The sequence below is a fragment of the Sorex fumeus genome, unplaced genomic scaffold (genome assembly GCF_029834395.1).
Source record: "Sorex fumeus unplaced genomic scaffold, SorFum_2.1 ptg000039l, whole genome shotgun sequence".
Lineage (NCBI taxonomy): Eukaryota > Metazoa > Chordata > Mammalia > Eulipotyphla > Soricidae > Sorex > Sorex fumeus.
Window position 1 is genome coordinate 11004805 of NW_026606096.1, and position 19167 is coordinate 11023971.

The 19167-nt window shown below is 41.8% G+C and overlaps 1 protein-coding gene across 1 annotated transcript in view; it reads left to right on the forward strand.

The window, feature by feature from the left end:
- Positions 1-19167, forward strand: part of PPP2R2A (protein phosphatase 2 regulatory subunit Balpha) — an 83453-nt gene that overhangs the window by 2965 nt on the left and 61321 nt on the right. The window lies entirely within an intron of this gene.

Consider the following 19167-nt stretch of genomic DNA (forward strand, 5'->3'; position numbering starts at 1 on the left):
TGCTATTTTACTGTTCAGAAATATTAAGGTTTATTACTATTTCGTGTCAGGGATTGCAGTAGGAATCTTCCAACAAAAGATCGAAACAGATACTTTGAATTTAACAGCTTTGTCTAGTGAAAACTTACAAAAGTGTTTCTCTAGCTTGTATTGTCTTCACATTAAGATTTTTGTTTCTGACTTTCTAGAGCAATGTTTTGGGAGTTTTCCAGGTGATAGTAGGATGATGGCCTTGTGTAGAGCAAGTAGAATAGAGTATTTGAGCTTGCTGGATTTGCTGTGTCAGACAAGTCATTCTTAGTCAAATATCTAATCAGAACTTGGTGACACCAGTGGGGTAACTGACATCTATTATATTTGTGAGTCTTTTTGTTTGTTTTTGGGCCACACCCAGTGGTGCTCAGGACTTACTCCTGTCTCTGCTCTAGGGTCACTCCTGGCAGGACTCATGGGATCATACGGGATGCTGGGGATTGAACCTGGGTTGGCTCTATACAAGGCATGCAGCGTACCCCTGTGCTGTGGCACCAGCACTATATTTGAATCTCTAAATAGAGTATCTTCATGTTTTTTTCTGAGCTTATACAAGTTTAGAGACTTGCTATTGGTTATACGTTGCAAATCAAAGTGTCTTGTTGATTCTTGCGGTGTTTCACATAGAGAAATAAGCCCTAAGTTCTAGGGAGGAGTCATGTGTTACTCATTTTGTAACTTGATTACCTGTTGAATAGTAGGCAGTCAAATATTGGATCACTGGTTCTGTGCTGTTGTGTAATACTTCACTAAATTATGAAAGTGCTGTATACTAGAAAAACATTCCTTACTTGAATTCCACTTGCTCTCTTTGTTTTACGTCTTTAAACTTCTTTTTGTTGTGGTGTTGCTTTGTGGGCACATTTGATGTTGTTCGGGGCTTACTTCTGGCTTCTGTGCTCAGGCATCACTCCAGCTCTGGGCAGGTACAGGGGGCATATGTGGGGCCCAGGGTGGAATATGGGTTAGTTGTATGCAAGACACGTGCCTTACCCACTGTACTATCTCACTGGCTCTCTGGCCCCTCCACTTACTCTTTATCAGAGTTCTCTTGGGTCCTCCTTAGTTCTCATCACTGAGGGCAGTGGCTCTCAAGAACACACTGCTCTGGATAATCTCACATCTTGTTCAGTGATAGGCAGATGGTCACGTGGTATTTACTTAAAAAGACATTGCCTACCAGAATCAAATGGTAGCGTATGATACATATGATGGATCAGTTTTGAGTCTCTTCTGTTAATAATAGCTGCATCTTGCTACTTAAGTAAGTAACCTTTAAATAATATTCTTTTGTGGTTTTTGGAATAGTATAGAACATATTCAAAACATCTTAACCTATGGAGGCCTAGCTCTGGTTACTCCTGGCTCGACACTCAGGAATTTTTCCTGGTGTATTTGGGCGCCCATATGGGATGATGGGGATTGAACCCAGATTGGCTGCATGTAAGGCAAGCACCCATCTTGCTGTATTGTACTGTCTTGGACCCCCATAACTATTTTAATTAACAATGTGACTTGTTCTGTCATCTAAACAACTGTGTTATGTGTAAGTTTTCAATTTCCAAAAAATCCTCCTTGTTTGGGGCCACACCTGGAGGTGCTCAGACATTTAGTCCTGGCTCTGCATTCGGGAATTGTTTCTGATGTCCTGGGGGATCATCATACAGGCTGCTGGGGATTGAATCTGGGTCAGTTGCATGCAAAGCAAATGCCCTACCCACTGTACTATCACTCTGGCCCCCCAGATACCCTTCTTTTTAATTTTTTTAATGTGCTGTAATTTGCATATTACAGTCTAGCATTTTTTTTTGGTAAGGAAAGATTTGTATTTCAGAAGTACCACAAGATTATTAATGCCTCTTTTTCCCTTGGTTTGGACCACAGTCTCGGTTGTATCTAGGTCATCCTTTAGCTTAGCTTGCCTATTTTCTGTTAATTATACATCCCAGTTTCTTCCCTATCAAAGGCTTCACTTTGTCTCTCCCCTCCTACAGACAGTTGGCTGTCATAGTACACCACTTTGCTTCTGTGATGTCGGCTTGACTCTTTACATATGTTCTTTCACCTTAATTCAGGTCCTCAAGATCTCAGGATTGTTTTTTAATTGAGTATGTACTTCTTGTCCTGTCCTAAGTTAAATGCAATTTGTTTCATTTTCCTTAGAAATCTTCACTGGGTTTCTCTATTCACTGGATTATATGTTGAATCCATCAGTATGAATTCGTTCAGTTAATTCATCAGTATTAGTTTATTTGCTAGTACGGATTTTGACAAGTTCTGTATACACTTGGTGTTTTTGTGCTTTTGTTTGTTTGTTTGTTTTTGCTGTTCCAACTCTGGAATGCTTGAATGTGTTCCCACAGTTTCTATGAATTCAGAATTCTATTCATCCTTCGAGTCACAGCTTTAACTTTCTTTTAAACTTATTTCCCTTTTTGGGAAAATACTTATTTTTAATATATTCCATTATACACTTTTATTGACAACCTATTTAGTACACCTAATATGGCTCTTCCACTGCAAGCTTAGAGCAGGGCATCCCAAATATGCTTAGAGGAGAACCTGACACACAAGAAGTATTTGCTGGATGAGTGAATGCATGTGTTACTATTACTAGGTTATGAAAGGGGAAAGAGCAGATGAACAAATGGGAGAATGAGTGAAATACACTTTCCAGCAATCATGCATTTATTGATTTGGCAGGCTCTGCAACTGGATTAAAAATAAACAGGTATCATAGAAGAAGAGAGACCCTGGGTTATTGTGTTAGTGGCCAGCATATCAATTAATACATGTTGATTTGGATCCTCTTGGATTAATGTGTGTTTAGCCACAAGAGATGACAGAACTGCATTATTTTCTATATGATACTGATGTCAGTTCTCAGAAATTTCATAAAGAGAAACATTCCAGTATTATTGGTGCTACTAATGTAAATTGAGATGTTTGGCATCAGATGGACTTTATAAAAATGAGTCTTTAGGGATGCAGCGATAGGACAGCAGGGAGGGTGTTTGCCTTGCATGTGGCTGACCCAGGTTTAATCCCTGGCATCCCATATGTTCCCTGCGTGTAGAGCCAGGAGTCTCCCTTGAGCATTGCCCGTGTGACCAAAAAGCAAAAAAAACAAAAAATAAAAGTGAATCTTTTTTGAACTTAGTCAAGGATCAGGATTTTTTGTTAAGTAAGAACATTGCAGAACTTAGAATTTTGCCTTTTGACCAAACATTGTCCTTTGGGCCATGTAGGCTCTTCCAAGACATGTAGGGCCTATATTGGAATATTTGTTTATTGGGAGAAAAAATGTTTTAATATATGGAGAAATCACTTCACTGGAACAAATACTAAAGTAACTGAAACTGTGCTAAAAGGGAAGGGGCCATACATGATGAAGAAGGGCAATAAACCACATCCTAGAAATCAAAGACTGATCTGTTCTTGGTTTTTTGTTTTTTTTTTTTCTTTCCTTTCCCACGCCTATAGAAGTCATCTAAAACTATTTAAGTGCTATTTTTAAAATCAGATCTTCTGTTTTAACTTAGTAATATAGTGTCATGTAGGTTTCAGGTAGAAATCATTAACAGACTGCTTCTGCATAATGAATGCTACATTATATTCACACCAGAAATCTAATCTTTGTATGCTGGGCTGTTCTTCACACAGGTCTCTCCAGACCTCTTAAGTGGCTACCTTTCTGTAGCCACTTGTCTGGGAGAGACATTAAAGTACATAATTCTTTATTATTCAGATACTCTTGCATCATGCAGTTTTCAGTTTTAGTCTTAGTAATAACATCTTATCATTCTGTCTTTTAGTCTTTCTTTATTGGTAGATTTTCTTGCCACTAAGACCAAGACTGCTGCTAGCTACATAGTTTGAATTTTCCTCGGTCCTTGTTGTCATTTTGGGGAAGTTAATCTATACATATCCCCTCCCCTAAATGGAGGATAACTATAAAACCTGGATTATAATGTTTTGATGATTGAGTTAATGATATGTGCAGAATAGAAACCCAGCATACAGTAAGAGATTTAGGAGATTTTATTATTACTTGAATGTATGTATGTATGTGATAAGTAAGGCAGAGCTGAAGGATAAAGAAATTGGGTAAAACTAAAGAAAATGTATGTAATAGTATGTAATAGAAGCTATATAGGGCCTGGAGCAGTAGAACAGTGGGTAGGGCATTTGCCCTGTATGCGCCGACCTGAGTTTGATCCCTGGTATCTCATGGTCCCCCTTACTGCCAGGAGTAACCCCTGAGCATCTTGGGTGTGGCCCCAAAAACAAACAAAAAACTAGTACAATGATTACATTTAAGCAGTGTGATAAAGGTGGTCTTGGCCTGACTGGTGGTTATATAGATGTTTGTAGTAACTGATAACCCTGGACATACTTGGAATTTTTTTCTGGATTTGTTAGATTTAATTAAATAAAAAGTTTTTTATTTTTCGGTCACCCTGGCCATGCTCGAGAGCTGCTCTGGGTTTGGTGCACAGCAGTCACTCCTGGCAGTATTCTGGGAACCATGTGGTCCTAGAGATCAAACCTGGGCCTATCTCTTCCAGCTCTAAATAGTTGTTTTGTTCTTTATTTAAAAAAAAAAATTTGATACTGCTCTGGGGAGATAGGAATGGAGGCCAGGTTAGATCTTCAGCATCATGTGATTGCCGGTATTGCTGGTAGTGACTCCCTCCTCACCCAGTACTGTGCCAAAGGGTTTAACAGAAAAGATTCCCTAACTCATATCCTAAAGGAAATTACCTTGACTCTTCTAGCTGTTTTCTCGGGTGCTTCAGTATATGTTTGTGTTGATAAATTCCGTTTCTTGTCAGTTTTAGACATTTAGATTATGTGCTTCACTTTCATCAGTTCCATTATTCTCCCCATTCTGTCCTAATGTCATGTATCATATCACAGGTTTTGGTTAAAGTAGAAAATTGTTCTTATTTTAAGATCAAGGAAATGCTCAGTGCTGAACTACTCAGGAAATAGTGTTCTTTTGTATCCCTTTATATTTCCTGAAGCTCATAATTGCACATATTTAAGTTTTCTTAATTCTTTTTGCATCTTTTAAATTTATTTTTCTACCCCCACCCTCCCTTTGTCATCATTACCATGACTGGGGATTGTGCCCTTGTCTGGTTGTGTCAGTTCAGGTACCCCCATATTGTAACTGTGGTGTTTGCCAGGCTTCACACATCAGGCTGTGGTGCTCTCACCAGGTGTTTTTTTTTTTGCTTTTTGGGTCACACTCGGCAATGCTCAGGGGTTACTCCTGGCTCATGCACTCAGGAATTGCTCCCCGCGGAGCTCGGGGGACACTGGAAATTGAACCTATGTTGGCCATGTTGGCTGCGTGCAAGGCAAACGCCCCACCCGCTGTGTCATCGCTCCAGCCCCCTCACCAGGTTTTGTACTCCTTTAGTTCTGATGCTTGTCAGGGGTCACAGTCTTGGTTGATACACACAAATTATGGTTGTGTTGCTGCCAGGGGTTTCTGTGGTGCTCACACACTTGCTGTTCAGGGCTTGTACTTTCTGGCTGTCACTTGCACTTTTTCAGTGTGGTGTTCACTGGAGGGTGCATCCCTCTTTTAAAGTACATAAATACACCTGACTTAGATGTGGTTGGAAATTGCCTGTGGTAATGGGATCACAGACCACTGGGCTGCCAGTATTGTGCTTGGTGCATGTTGGATTTTTACGGATTTCAGCTTGACTGTTATGTGCTTGCAAGTCACTGCCCTGTTCTGCGCCCCTTTTGCATCTAAAAGAGCTCTTTATTATGTGGATTTTGAACATTACAATAAATACGGTTTTATCTGGCAACACAGAAACCTTGCCCTTGAGTATCACTAGGAGTGGATCCTGAGCATTACCCCAGAGAAGCCTTGGTGTGGCCCCCCAAAACTCTACTAGTTTTTGTCCTTCACAATACTTTTGTTGCCTTTTTCTTGATTTATATAATTCCTTTTCCTCTGGTAACCGCCAAATGGTCTTACCTGGTTTGTTTTTCTGTTTAGTCTGTTTTCTCTACATCATTCTACATGTAAGTAAAATAATATCGTGCTTGTTTTTTGTTGACTTATTTCACTAAACACGATACTTTTTAAGTTCATCCATGAATGGTAGTCTATTGTGTATATATAATACTACTTCTTTGTCCATCAGTCAGTAGATGAACTTTTTTTTTGTTTTGGGGTCACACCTGGCAGTGCTCAGGGCTTACTCCTGGCTCTGCTCAGGGGTCACTTCTAGTGGGCTCTGGAGACCATGCTGGGTAATGGGGATGGGACCTAGGTGGGCTGTGTACCATCACTCTGGTCCCTGTATATTTCCTTTTGTCTTTTTCTTTTTTTCTGGCGGTGGGGGTTGGGAAGGCCACTCCAGACTCTGCTGGGACACAGTACACTGCCAGGATCACACCTGGGGCTTGCTCTCGCACAGCATGCACTTCAGCCCTTGGAGCGGCTCCTGGCCTTTCATCTCCTTTCTCTTGCATGTAATGTCCCTGTCTTGTTTTGAGATCATGTTAATACTGGCGTCAGAATCAGGGAAATGACTTTGAAAAATGTGTTTATAGCTCTCTCCTTTTCAATTTTAGGGGTGATTTGAGGCAGGTAACAATTTGCATGTTTGAAAGCATTAAGCAGTGAAACTGTTCAGGGCTTAACATTTTTTGTTTTGAGGAGACTTGATCATTGTTCTCATGGTGAGTCCATTCAGATTTACTGAATGGTTTCGGATGGTTGCACGTTTCTAAGTATTTATTCCCCTCTTCTAGGTTGTTTTTATTTGTTATGTAATTATTACAGTATACATTTTTGTTTGTTTGGGGGCCACACCTAGCAGTGCTCAGGCCTTCTGGCTCTGTGCTCAGTCATCATTCTGGCAGAACTCTTGAGGCCATTTCGGGTTCCAGGGATTGAACCCAGCTCACCTGGGTGCAAGGCAAGCATCCATCCCTCTGTCCTGTCTCTCTGGCTCTAATTTATGTATTCCTGTTGTGGGTGTAATTACTTTTTTGTGTTTGTTTGTTTGTGAAAGTTAGATACTTGATATTTTTAGTGAACTAGATTTTTTTTTTAGTGAATTAAATTTTAACATCCTTTTATCAGTAAAAAGATTACTACATAATGTATACACCTATCTCTATGTATTTAGTTCATTGAATTACAGGGAGAAAGGAAAACTATTTTAAGTCTTAAATATTTGTAAAGAAAATCGAAGGGTTGGAGGTTGATTTCAGCCAACATCCTCTGCTATAATCTCTTCCCTTGGGTGATAATGAAAATTATCATTGATTTATTAGGGTACACAGACGTGCTTCTTTTACGAAGAAAGAAGGCGTGTGTGTGTGTGTGTGTGTGTGTGTGTGTTTATAATGGCATGCAGTCTCACGCTCTCTCTGGCATTGTGTCAGAGGATCTTACTCTTGTCTATAGTGCAAAAAAGTTACACTTATGTGGCACGGTGCCAGGGATTGCAAGGCAGTTGCTGTATCAGAGCCACACCCCTGGTTCCTGACTGTAGCCATCTTGATTAAGCACTGTAGCTAGCTTAACTATGTGCTTGACTAGGTGCTGGTGTAGGTGCTTTATATCACTGTTTCTTAACCTTTTTCCATCCATGGTCTCCTTCTGACCATTTTTCCTTTCTGTGGCTCCCCTATTCTAATGGACTATGTGCTCTAAGACGCCCATTTACATAATTTTTACCTGTGGCCCTCTTTGAATATCCTGAAGGCCCCTGAAGTTCCATATGCCCCCCAGTTGAGAAACATAGCTTTTTATGCATGTCTGATATGTTTGTAAAATTACACATACATAATTTTAATCCTCACAAAATCTCTGTAAAGTACAGTTTTTCCTTATTACAAATGAGGAAACTGTTAGGAAGATTTCCTTTATCATCTAGTCATGATTAGGTATAGAACAGGTATTTTCCCTTGTTTTCTGGCTCATTCGTAGAGGTTCTCTGGGCTTACTCCAGACTCTGATCAGTGATCACTCCTGGTGATGCTCTGGAAACCACATAGGGTGCAGGAATTCAACTCGGGTAGACCAAGTGCAAGGCAAGTGTCCTACTAGCTCTCTCTGACCCAGAACAGCGATATTTTAGCTTAAATCTTTTAATTTCCTGGGTATAATTTTATTTAAAACTTGCTCTCCTTTTAGTTCTAGTGAAGATGCTTGAGGTTATTACAGTATGACTTTATTATAATACTTTATAAAGTGATGCTGATCAAGTGTTGTTTGAAATCCTATTGGAGATGTACTGAAGCTTTTTCTTTTTTGGGGGGTGGGGGCAGACCTGGTGACGCTCAGTATTTATTCTTGGCTCTGTGCAGGCTCAGGGATCACTCCTGGTGGGGCTCAAAGGATCATACAGGGTGTCAGGGACTGAGCCTTGTTCAGCTTTGTGCAAAGCAAGTGCCCTATCTGTTGTACTATCGCTGGAGCAGCCCCTGTAAATTGTTCTGAAGTTGGGAAAGAAAAGTTGTTTGTATGGTTGGTTGTTTTTTTTCTTTTTTGAGCCACTGTGATTTACAATACTGTTAATGATAGGGTTTCTTGACTACCAAGTTCCAACACAACACCCTCAACCAAAGTGTCTTATTTTCCTCTCCCATTATCTATTGTCACCTCCTTCCAACCTCCCCTCTTCTCTTAAGCTCAGTTCTGTAGACCGGTTGAGGTCCTTGGCCATTTGCCTTTTTTTTAGTCATTTGTCACGCTCTTGCTATGCTTTTTTGTATCCCAACACTTGAGAAATCATTCTGTATCTGTTCATCCAGTATAATTCTTATGCTGGAATGGGTTAAAAATAGACTGTTCGGGACTCGAGAGATAGTAAAGGGGGCGTGTTCTTTCCTTAAACTTGATGAACTGCAGTTCGAATCCTGACACTGGTCTCCTGAGCATAGAGCCAGGAGTAAGCTCAGTATAGTTTCCTTTCCCAGCAGCCGCCAAATTCAGGGGCAGTAAGCATTTATGAATCTTCTTTAGTTTATGAATCTTCTTTAGTTATATGTAAACATGCATTGTGTTTGCTTGCACATAGATGAGCATTTTTTTGATCAGAAAAGATTCATATCCATCATTAAAACAGTGGTTTTCAAAGTGTGATCTGGTAACCCCTCAACTCTTGCAAAAGACCTACTAAGTCCTGTTTTCATGATTAATGCCATTATATAAGGTGACACATTTCCCTTTGTTATTAGGCTGATATTTGCATGGATGGTGCAAAAGCTGTGTGACTTTATCTGCTGGCACTTAAATGTGAATTAAGGCTTTGGCACCAGTGATACCTGTAATTCTGGTAATTTTCATTGCCATATACTGGCAGTTTTGATGGTGCCACTTTAAGAATGCCCTTGATGGAAAAGTAAAATTAAAAGTTTCATGGAATTTCAATTCTTGGTTATGTGTCTGTTGAACATTCTGTGAGACAGAGTAGGAGTCCACATAAAGAGCAGCTGCTGGAGACGGGTCTGGAGGGAAGGCTGTAGTGCAGTTGTGTGTGTTTTAAACGGAATTTATTTTGAGATTATTTGGCTGCCTTTTTTTCCCTTTTAAATGGTGCTTGGGATTGAACCCACGGCCTCACACGTGCAGGGCAAGTGCTCTACTGCGGAGTTATATCCCCAGATCTTGAATTATCTAGTATTTTCTGGAACATTTTTTGGGGGGAGGGTGGCGGGGTACATCTTGAGGTGCTCATGGGTCTGTGCTCAGGGATCAGTCTTGGTGGGATTCAGGGTACCATATGGGGTGCCAGCCCTGGCGGACCACATGCCAAACAAGTCCCCTACCTGCTGTACCATCTTTCTAGCCTCCTGTAACATTTTTACTTAATTACTGACAAATGAAGTTTATTCCAACTTGGATATTTGGCAGAGATTTTCTTTTTTTTTTTTATTTATTGAATCACTGTGGGAAAGGTTACAAAGCTTTCAGGTTTATGTCTCAGTCATGCAGATATCAAACACATTTCCCTTTACCAATACTTATTTTTTACCATGAAGAACCCCAATAAAACCCCACCCCCCACCCCTCCCCGTCCCTGTGAGGCAGATGAATTCTAGTTAACACTCTATCTGCTTTGATTAGATTCATTGTTTCAATAAAAGATTCACCACTATTATTTAGAGTTTACCCCCCCCCCCCCCCCCCCCCCAAATCAGACATGCTGAAAAAGCATTGTGAAGTGATTTGCTTTCTACAGCTGGGTTCAAGAATTAAATGTTGGTTTTGGATTTCTGCTATTTTACCTATTGACCCTGGAAGTATTTCTACTGAAAGTCAGATAGTTAAGAAATTGGTTTCTGTGTTCTGGAGTCGTGGCCGTGCTGGAGAGCCGCTCGCGGGGGGCAACCGGTGGCCTCGGTAGGGCGTGAAGGGCGGAGCGAAATGCCCCCCTTCCCATGAAGTTTTAGTCGCCCCCACACTCCCGGCTCATACCTGCTGTCCACAAGGCTCCCATGTGGCCGCCATCTTTCTTCCCAGAGAGGAGAGGGCGAATGGGGCAACACCCTTTCCCCTACGGCAGACTTGATGGCCTGGATCAATGCATAGTCCGTTCACTTTTCTGCTCCAAGCTGCTGGGTTCATTTGGCAGAGATTTTCTTGGAGAGTAAATCTGTTGTTGTTTCAAAGGCCATATTTGTTACCTATTATAAAATTTGGGCGGCTTTCTGGAGAAAATTATAGCACTGTAGCACTGCACTCCCGTTCATTGATTTGCTCGAGCGAGCACCAGTAACGTCTCACAACAAATTGTGAAACTTGTTACTGTTTTTGGCATATCGAGTATGACACGGGTAGCTTGCCAGGCTTTGCTGTGCGGGCGAGATACTCTCGGTTGCTTGCCCAGTTCTCTGAGAGGGGCGGAGGATTCAAACCCGGGTTGGCTGTGTGCAAGGCAAATGTCCTAACTACTGGGCTATCGCCCCAGCTCAGAGAAAATTATAATTTTGGAAAAATGTATCTGCTATTTTGAGCTCTTGTAGTTTTACCAGTACCTCAACATTTTTTGATGGATCAGTAGTAATGGTAATTTAGTAGTAATTATGACAATTTTTTTGATACAGTAATACAGTGTGCTAACACTTAAGATGTGCATAGCTGAACCATTGTTTGCAAATGATTAGTATGTGTGCTGTTCAGGTATTGATACCAGTGCAAGTAAAAGTGATAGATGTGGGGGCAGAGAGATACTACAGTGGGAGGGGCTCTTCCCTTGCTTGGGACAGCTCTGGTTCACTCCCCAGCAACCTGTGTGGCTTTCAGAGCCCAGAAGCCCTTGAATACCACAAGGTTTCACCTCAAAACCAAAACAGAACAAAAATAATGATAGATGGAACATGGACTCTCTTTGTTTTGGGACTACACCTGATGATCCAGGGTTATTCCCACTGATGCTTTGGACTGAGCCTGGCCTCCATGCCCTCAGGTTAAGGTATCCTTCCAGCACAGAGTATACTAGCAACATATCCATTACTTATGGGCTGAACTCTCTTAAAATAATCCTGCTCTTTCAAATAGCTACTTGAGTGAAGCTGAATTTCTTAAGCTGAAGCTGAATTTATGTAATTTATATTATATGAATTATTTAATAAAATAATTTACTTTGTATTATAATACATTAATATATTATTATTATAATATATTAAGAAAACAAATGCTGTGCTAGGGATCTAGTCTAGGTATTATCAGGTCAGCTGCATGCGTGGCATGCTTGTCTTATTTAGGTATAAGTACAATCTCTGTACTTTGTTCCTACATTTTACTGACAGCATTGTTGTATGCAGAATTCCAAAGCAGTTAAGAGGATCTAGATCTCCTCTGTTAAACCAAGCATTAAAAAGATTTGCCTCGACCACAACACCCAAAAGGAGAGAGAGAACAAAAGGGAATGCCCTGCCCCAGAGGCAGGGTGGGATGGGGTGGATGGGGGTGGGAGGGATACTGGGATCAATGGTGGTGGAAAATGGGCACTGGTGGAGGGATGGGTATTTGATCATTGTATAATCGAAACCCAAGCACAAAAATTTGTAATTCTACAACTACCTCATGGTGTTTCACTAATAAAAATTACTAAAAAAGATTTGCCTCAATGTGAACAATTTTTCTGGGAGTGTTTTTTTGGGTATATAGTAATTTTTTTAAATTTACTGTGTGGAATTATCACTATTTATGAATTAATACTTAAACATGTAAGAAGTATTGAGAGTCCTCAGATTTTAATAGTATAAAGAAATCTATCTGGTGTAATCTGACAACTGTTACTTTTTACTAGATTTCTTTGTACTTGAGTAATGTGTCTGTTACAAGACTGGATACATTCTAACAAATTTCATTGTGAAAGTCATCAAGTGTAATTACACAAGAGTGGGTGGTATGGTTCAGTGGTTTTCAGTTCAGTTGCCCTGTGTATACCTGAGTATACCCTGTATAGTCACTATGTACCTGGACTATAAGATATTGCCTCTTGGGAAAACCATCATATATGAGTCTGTCCTTGACTGAAACATCATTATGGGTTGATGTATGACTAATGCTTTTGAAAGTTTCGTGAACCAGCACTCCCTAATTCGATACCAATCTGCAAAAAGTATTTTTTCTCTGGTGATAATCATGATGGAAGAATGATACTTATCAGATTTTAAAAAATCTTTTTTAAGGGGTGATGGGAAGCTTGGGCCACACCCAGAGATGTGCAGGGGTTATGCCTGGCTCTGCTCATGGTGCTATATGCAGTACCAGGGATTGAAGTGGGGTTGACTGCATGCAGGGCACTTCTTAACCCTGTAGTGTCTCTGGGCCCCAAACATCTGGGTTTTTTGTTTGTTTTTGGGCTGTACTTGGCGGTGCTCAGGGGCTGCTCCTGATACTGCATTCAGGAGTCACTCCTGGCGGTGCTCAGGGATGCAGGTGATTAAGCCCAGGTCTGCAGCATGCAAGACTGGCACCTTAATATCTCTCCAGTTCCCCAGTCCCCCAGCATCTGTTTTTAAGGTTCTCTGGACTGTGGAGATACTTCTAAGAACTTGAGCACATGCCTTGTATGCATGAGACCCTAATATTAAATCTACCTCTCCCCCAGTCTCCCCCATTACTCCCACTGCATGACCCTTTGTTGAGCAGCACTGGTTGTGGTCGTTTAGGTCATTTGCAACACTACCCCACTACAACCCCTCCCCCCCCACTTGCTCAGATTTAATCTCTCTCACAAGAGGTTAAACACACCGGTAACCTACTTTAGACCCCAGGAGTGTTTTGTTTTTGTTTTGTTTTGGTGAGTATGTCATCAGGGCTTACTCCTGACTTTGCTCAGATGACCAGCATCAGAGCTGTCCAGTGGTCAAACCTGGTTTGGCTGCATGCAAAGCAGGTGCCTTATTTACTACATTATCTCTCTAGCTCCCTAAGGCAATTTTTAGGAGTTTCTAGGGCTTTCCCACTCTCTGTTCAGGCCCTACTCCCATTAGTGTTTAATAGGGTTTTTTTTGTTTGTTTGTTTGTTTGTTTTGTTTTTCAAGGGTCAAACCTGGCGATGCTCAGGGGTTACTCCTGGCTCTTCATTCAGGAATTACTCCTGTTGCTACACAGGGGACCAAATGGGATGCTGGGGATCAAACCCGTTTCTGCTGCTTCTAAGGCAAGCACCCTCCCTGCTCTGCTATCTTTCAATCCCTGTTTTAGGATTGTAGAGTTCCTTGCTGCCTGAGAGTGCTGCCATTTCTGTGGTGATTTCCGTATCATTAGAAATTAGTCTGTACCCCCCCCCCCCCTTTTTTTTTTTTTGGCATCACACCTGGCAATGCTCAGGGGTTACTCCTGGCTCTGCACTCAGGAATTACTCCTGGCAGTGGTGGTGCTCAGGGAACCATATGGGATGCTGGGAATCGAACCCGGTTTGGCCGCATGCAAGGCAAATGCCCTACCCACTGTGTTATCACTCCAGCCCCAGTTAGTCTGTGCCTTTAACACTGTTGTTTGGATTCAGTATGTAACAGTTTGATGTATTATTTTTTTTTCTTGTGAGGAAGGCATAAAATTAGTATACTTTGTTTTCCAAATCTTTTAACCACTATGCTATTTTAATACTATAATTTTTTTCTGTGTCAGGGTTCAAACTGAAGACTTTACACATGTGGAAGCATGCTTTGCTCCACTGAAATTTATTCCCAGCCATCATTCTATTTTAAGATAATTGCATAATTTTTTAATTCTAAGAATGTAGTGTATAAAAAAGAATGTAGCATCAGCTGTTTATTACTTTTTTTGGTTTGTTTTTTTGGGTCACACCCGGTGGTGCTCAGGTCTTCTGGCTCTAGCTCTGGGATCACTCAGTATTTACAGTATTTTTGTAAAATAAAAAAAATAGAAGACAGTGGCTGTTTTCTATGCCTTTGGAAAATTTCTCAAAGCATGTATGACTATTTATTCCTTTTTCTTTCTTAGTTTGCTGCTGTGATATATGGACACAGTTTTTGCTTTGCTGGTTGTAGTGCACCGGAACTCTTTATAGTTGTGATGCTGGGGATCAATAAGGGATCAATAAACTAGAGTGGCATGCAGTTAGGGATCCCAGCCCCATGCTTGCAAGGCAGACACTTCACCTCTGAGTTGTATACCTGGGCCCAAAGTTTTGAGTGGGCCTTTTTTTTTTTTCTTTTTGGGTCATACCTGGCGATGCTCAGAAGGTTACTCCTGGTTCTGCACTCAGGAATTACTCCTGGCGGTGCTCAGGGGTCCATATGGGATGCTGAGAGTGGAACCTGGGTCAGCCGCGTGCAAGGCAAATGCCTCACTGGCTGTACCATCGCTCTGACCCATGGTCCCAAAGTTTGTAAGACTTTTCAAAATTTCCTCTGGTCTGGGGCATCAGGGCAGGGGGTGCCTTGCAAGTGTTTGTTGATGGGTCCACGTCCCCAGTGTCACATCTGCAGTGAGCGTGATCTTGACCACTCCACTCTTTGGCTGGCATCGCGTCGCCTGCCATTCCTGGCATTCTGCAGCCAGGTATATATAACTGTCAGAAAGGAGTGCCATCTTCAGTGAGTACCACAGCTTGAAAGATGTGCAAGGGCCATGGCCAGGAACTGTGTCCCCTGGCAGGCTATGGGATGTAAGCAGCTATGGGATGCCAGGAATCAAATCTAGTTCAGCTGCGTGCAGTACAAGTGCCTTATCCTCTGTACTCTCTCTCTGCACTCCTTCCCCACTGTCCACTGTCCTCCCGTTGTTCATCGATTTGCTTGAGCGGGCCCAGTAACATTTCCATTGTGAGACTTGTTACTGTGTCTGGCATATCGAATATGTCATGGGTAGCTTGCCAGGCTTTGCCGTGTGTGCGACCCTACCAAAACAAAAACCAAAACTTAAATCTCACAGGAGCCAAAGAGAATACAGAAATGAAGGAGCTTGCCTTACACACAGCCATAGCTTGTGTGCCCCAGCTAAGAATGTGTCCTAAATGTGTGGGCACTGCAGCCTTATGGTGTGCAAACTCTGCCCCTTGCAACATCAGCAACAAAGCTGTAAGGGAATTTTTTTTTTTCAAAGGAAAGTACCTTGTGGGCCACAAGTCGTAGAGGCTCTGAATTCAATCCTTAGCACCCAACTGCCCACTGAGTTTTGGTATAGAACTGGTGTAGAACCCCAGACTCTCCCCAGCAGCAACTCACACAGCTCTCCAAAAACTATTTCTTACATGGGGTAAAAATATTAGAGGTATATATTGAGTTTTGGCCCATTTGCTCATTATTTATTCAATCAAAATATTTCTTCAGTGGTCTCATGAGAGAGGCCAAAATACATGAAAGGGATTGATGGGTAAATTTAAAACTTTTTCTGTGATCATGAACAAGGTTGGATCTGTACCGTTTTTGTGAGGGAGGGCTTTGGGCCACATATGGGGATATTTCAGGGCTTCTTCTGGTTCTGTGCTTGGAGGTTGCTTCTGGCTCTAGGGAACATGTGGTGCTCAGAATCTAACTGGTTGGCTGTGTACAAGACAAGCTCCTTCATTTCTGTATATTCTCTTTCGTCCCTGTGAGACCAAAATTTTTTTTTTTGATGGGGGCATGCAGAGAAATTGTACAGAGGGTAAGGCACTTGCCTTGCATGTGGTCAATCTGGGTTTGATTCCTGGCATCCCGAAACTTTTTCTTTTGCTTTAAAAATTTTTTTTCTCACGGATCCCATGCTGTGGGTTGTTCAGAATCTCATTGCATGCACCAGGTATTCAGCTCAGGACCTTGTTCTTGCCTGAGAGTTTTCTAAGCCACTGAACCATATTCTGTAGCCTTTCTTGATGGGGATCTCTGGTAGAACTGCCTGGATTGCATCTCCTAAGCCCCACTATGACTTTCAGAGGTTTACTGTGGAATTGCAGTGCTATTTTATGTGGAAGTGGATATGGAGACTTTTGGATCTCTCTCTCCCCCCACCCCCCAACTTCTGTCTCTTTACTCCTGGTGGTGCTGGGGGAACCATATGGGATGCTTGGGACTAAACCCCAGTCTGCGGCGTGCAAGGTCCTACCCACTGTACTATCTCTTCCACCCCTCCCTCGTCATTTTTAATTCTTTATACCACAAGATATGGCATAGATGAATTTCTAACATAGCACTGAGGGAATATTTTAATATTGGCTAATAGATTGGAAAGACTAATTTAGGACAAACAGGCTATTGGAGGAACTAATTCTTATTAAATACCTTATCTCAGGGTGCAGAATGCAAGGAATAGGAATACTACCAGTAGAAATTGGTAGTAGAGAAGGAATTAATTTATCTTCCTTCCCTTGCTGTATTAAATGAACTCTCTTTATATTCATCTTTTTTTATTCTTTTTTTTTTTTAAAGTCACAGTTGACATTGCTTAGGAGTCACTCCTGGCTCTGCATTCATGTATTACTCCTGGTGGACTTGCGGACCATATGGATGCTAGGGATTGGCTGCGTGCAAGGCAAATGTCCTACCAGCTGTACTGTTGCTCTGGTCTACTCCTCATATTAAAAATATATTTTTTCACTTCTTATATTGGGCTGGAGCAATAGCACAGTGGTAGGGCGTTTGCCTTGCATGCAGCCAGCCCAGCCGAGCTGGGTTCGATTCCTTCACCCCTCTCGGAGAGCCCGGCAAGCTACCGAGAGTATTCAATATGCCAAACACAGTAACAACAACTCTCAAAATGGAGACGGTGCTGGGCCCACTCGAGCAAATCGATGAACAACTGGAGGACAGTGTTTGTTGTTTTCTTATATTCTTAGATCTTTTTGGCAACTAATTTCATGTCCGCAAGGTTCACGAAACAGGATTTTCTTTCTCCCCTTTTAAAATGGTGAATAAAGGGTATATTTAACCAGCAGGACTTGGTTTAGATGATTTCAGTTTTTTGGCAACATGGCAGCCTAGTCAGGAGCCTGAACACCCACTTGTCTCCATCAGGCCTGATTAGGGAGTTGACTGGCTACATCATTGTCACAGAGTTTCTTCACAGCCTCTTTAATCTGGTGTGTGCTGACCTTGACATTAGTGGTGAACATAAAAGAATGCCTTCGGCCTTCATAACTGACTCATGGGCAGAAGGAACTTGATGGCAAAATGGTCATGCTGGTTTCTCCAGCGGGTTCTCGTCTCAGGCTGTTTGTGTGACGGTGGGAAGGTGGACAAAGAGTGGGATTTTTTCTCTCCCCCTGTGACAGTTCAGCACTGCATCTTTGCTCTTCAAATCTTTTGTATTGGGGGCCAAAGGGGAGTTGAGGGATTTGCAGCACTTGCTCTACATGTCGCCAATCCTGTTTCAAGTTCCTGGCACCACATATAGTGCCCTGTGCTCCTCCCCACCCCCTTACTCCTGCAAGCCAGACGCCACTCCTGAGCACAGGGCCAGGAATAGCTCCAGAGCACTGGTGAGGGTGGCCCCAACGGCTTTTCATTTGGCCTCAGCTTTGAGAGGGGCAGGGGTTTTCTTTTGCTTTCAGAGCAATCTCAGTGAAAAGGGTTTCCAAAGTCGTTTTTGAGGATGAATAATACTTCATTGCATGTATATACACATTTTCTTTAGTGGTTCTATTTGTTAATGGACTTTGGAGTTGTTTCCTACTTAGTTATGGCACTGCTAGTTCTTTGATTGATATATATATATATATGTATATATATATAAAACCTGAAGCGATCTGTGAGAAGAAAGTTATTCTTTTTTTTGGGGGGGGTGTTGTTTCGTACTTCTGGCTCAGTAATGCTCAGGAGTTACTTCTGGCTCTGTGTTCAGGAGTTAATCTCTCCAGGCCCACAAATTTTTTTTTATTTTTTGGAAGTGTAATTGGAAGCGAAGAGAAAGAAACCGAGGCATAATGTGAAAATATGAGATGTTATGTTTTCAGATTTAATAGACTCCTCGCGGTCACAGGGGTTGAGTTCTTGCTTTGCTACCGTGAAATTGCTGTGGGTTTGGTCCTGGGCGCCGCAGTGTAGTTCCAGTGATGCTAACTGGCTCCACAACAAAGAATTTGATTTTTGATGCAGTACAATGAAGTGTGCAATTTGTAACAAGCACTTCAGTACACTGCAGTGCATATTTTGCAGAGGATACTCAGCAAACATATGTGCAAGCCCTGAAGTGTGTTGCTTGACCTCATGCGGATCTTGACACAGCAAGAGAGGGAGAAAGGGAGGGAAAAAGAAATTAAGAAACAGCAAAACAGATAGGTATGTCCATGCAATGCTTGTGTTTCAGCCTTTGAGTATTTTCTCTGACTTAATGATCTTCCAAGGAAACCCCCATCAAACATGGCTGTAATTACTAACTAGCAACTAACTTACCTGCAATGGTCAAACAGTATAAGGCAACAATGAAAGTTTGTCTCATAAAGTCTGCATAGTTTTATATGCTCAGAGTGTGTGTTTCACATTTTTATATGTAACTCCAGAAATATTCCCCACCCCACCAACAAAGGGGGTCATACTCAGCAATGCTCAGGATTTACTTGTGACTCTGGTCTCAGCTATCACTCGTGGCAGTATTCAGAGTGATCACTGCTAATGTGGTACTGGGGATTGAAGCCATGTGTGAGGTAAGCACCATAGCACCTGTACTCTAACCAGCTGCCCATCCTA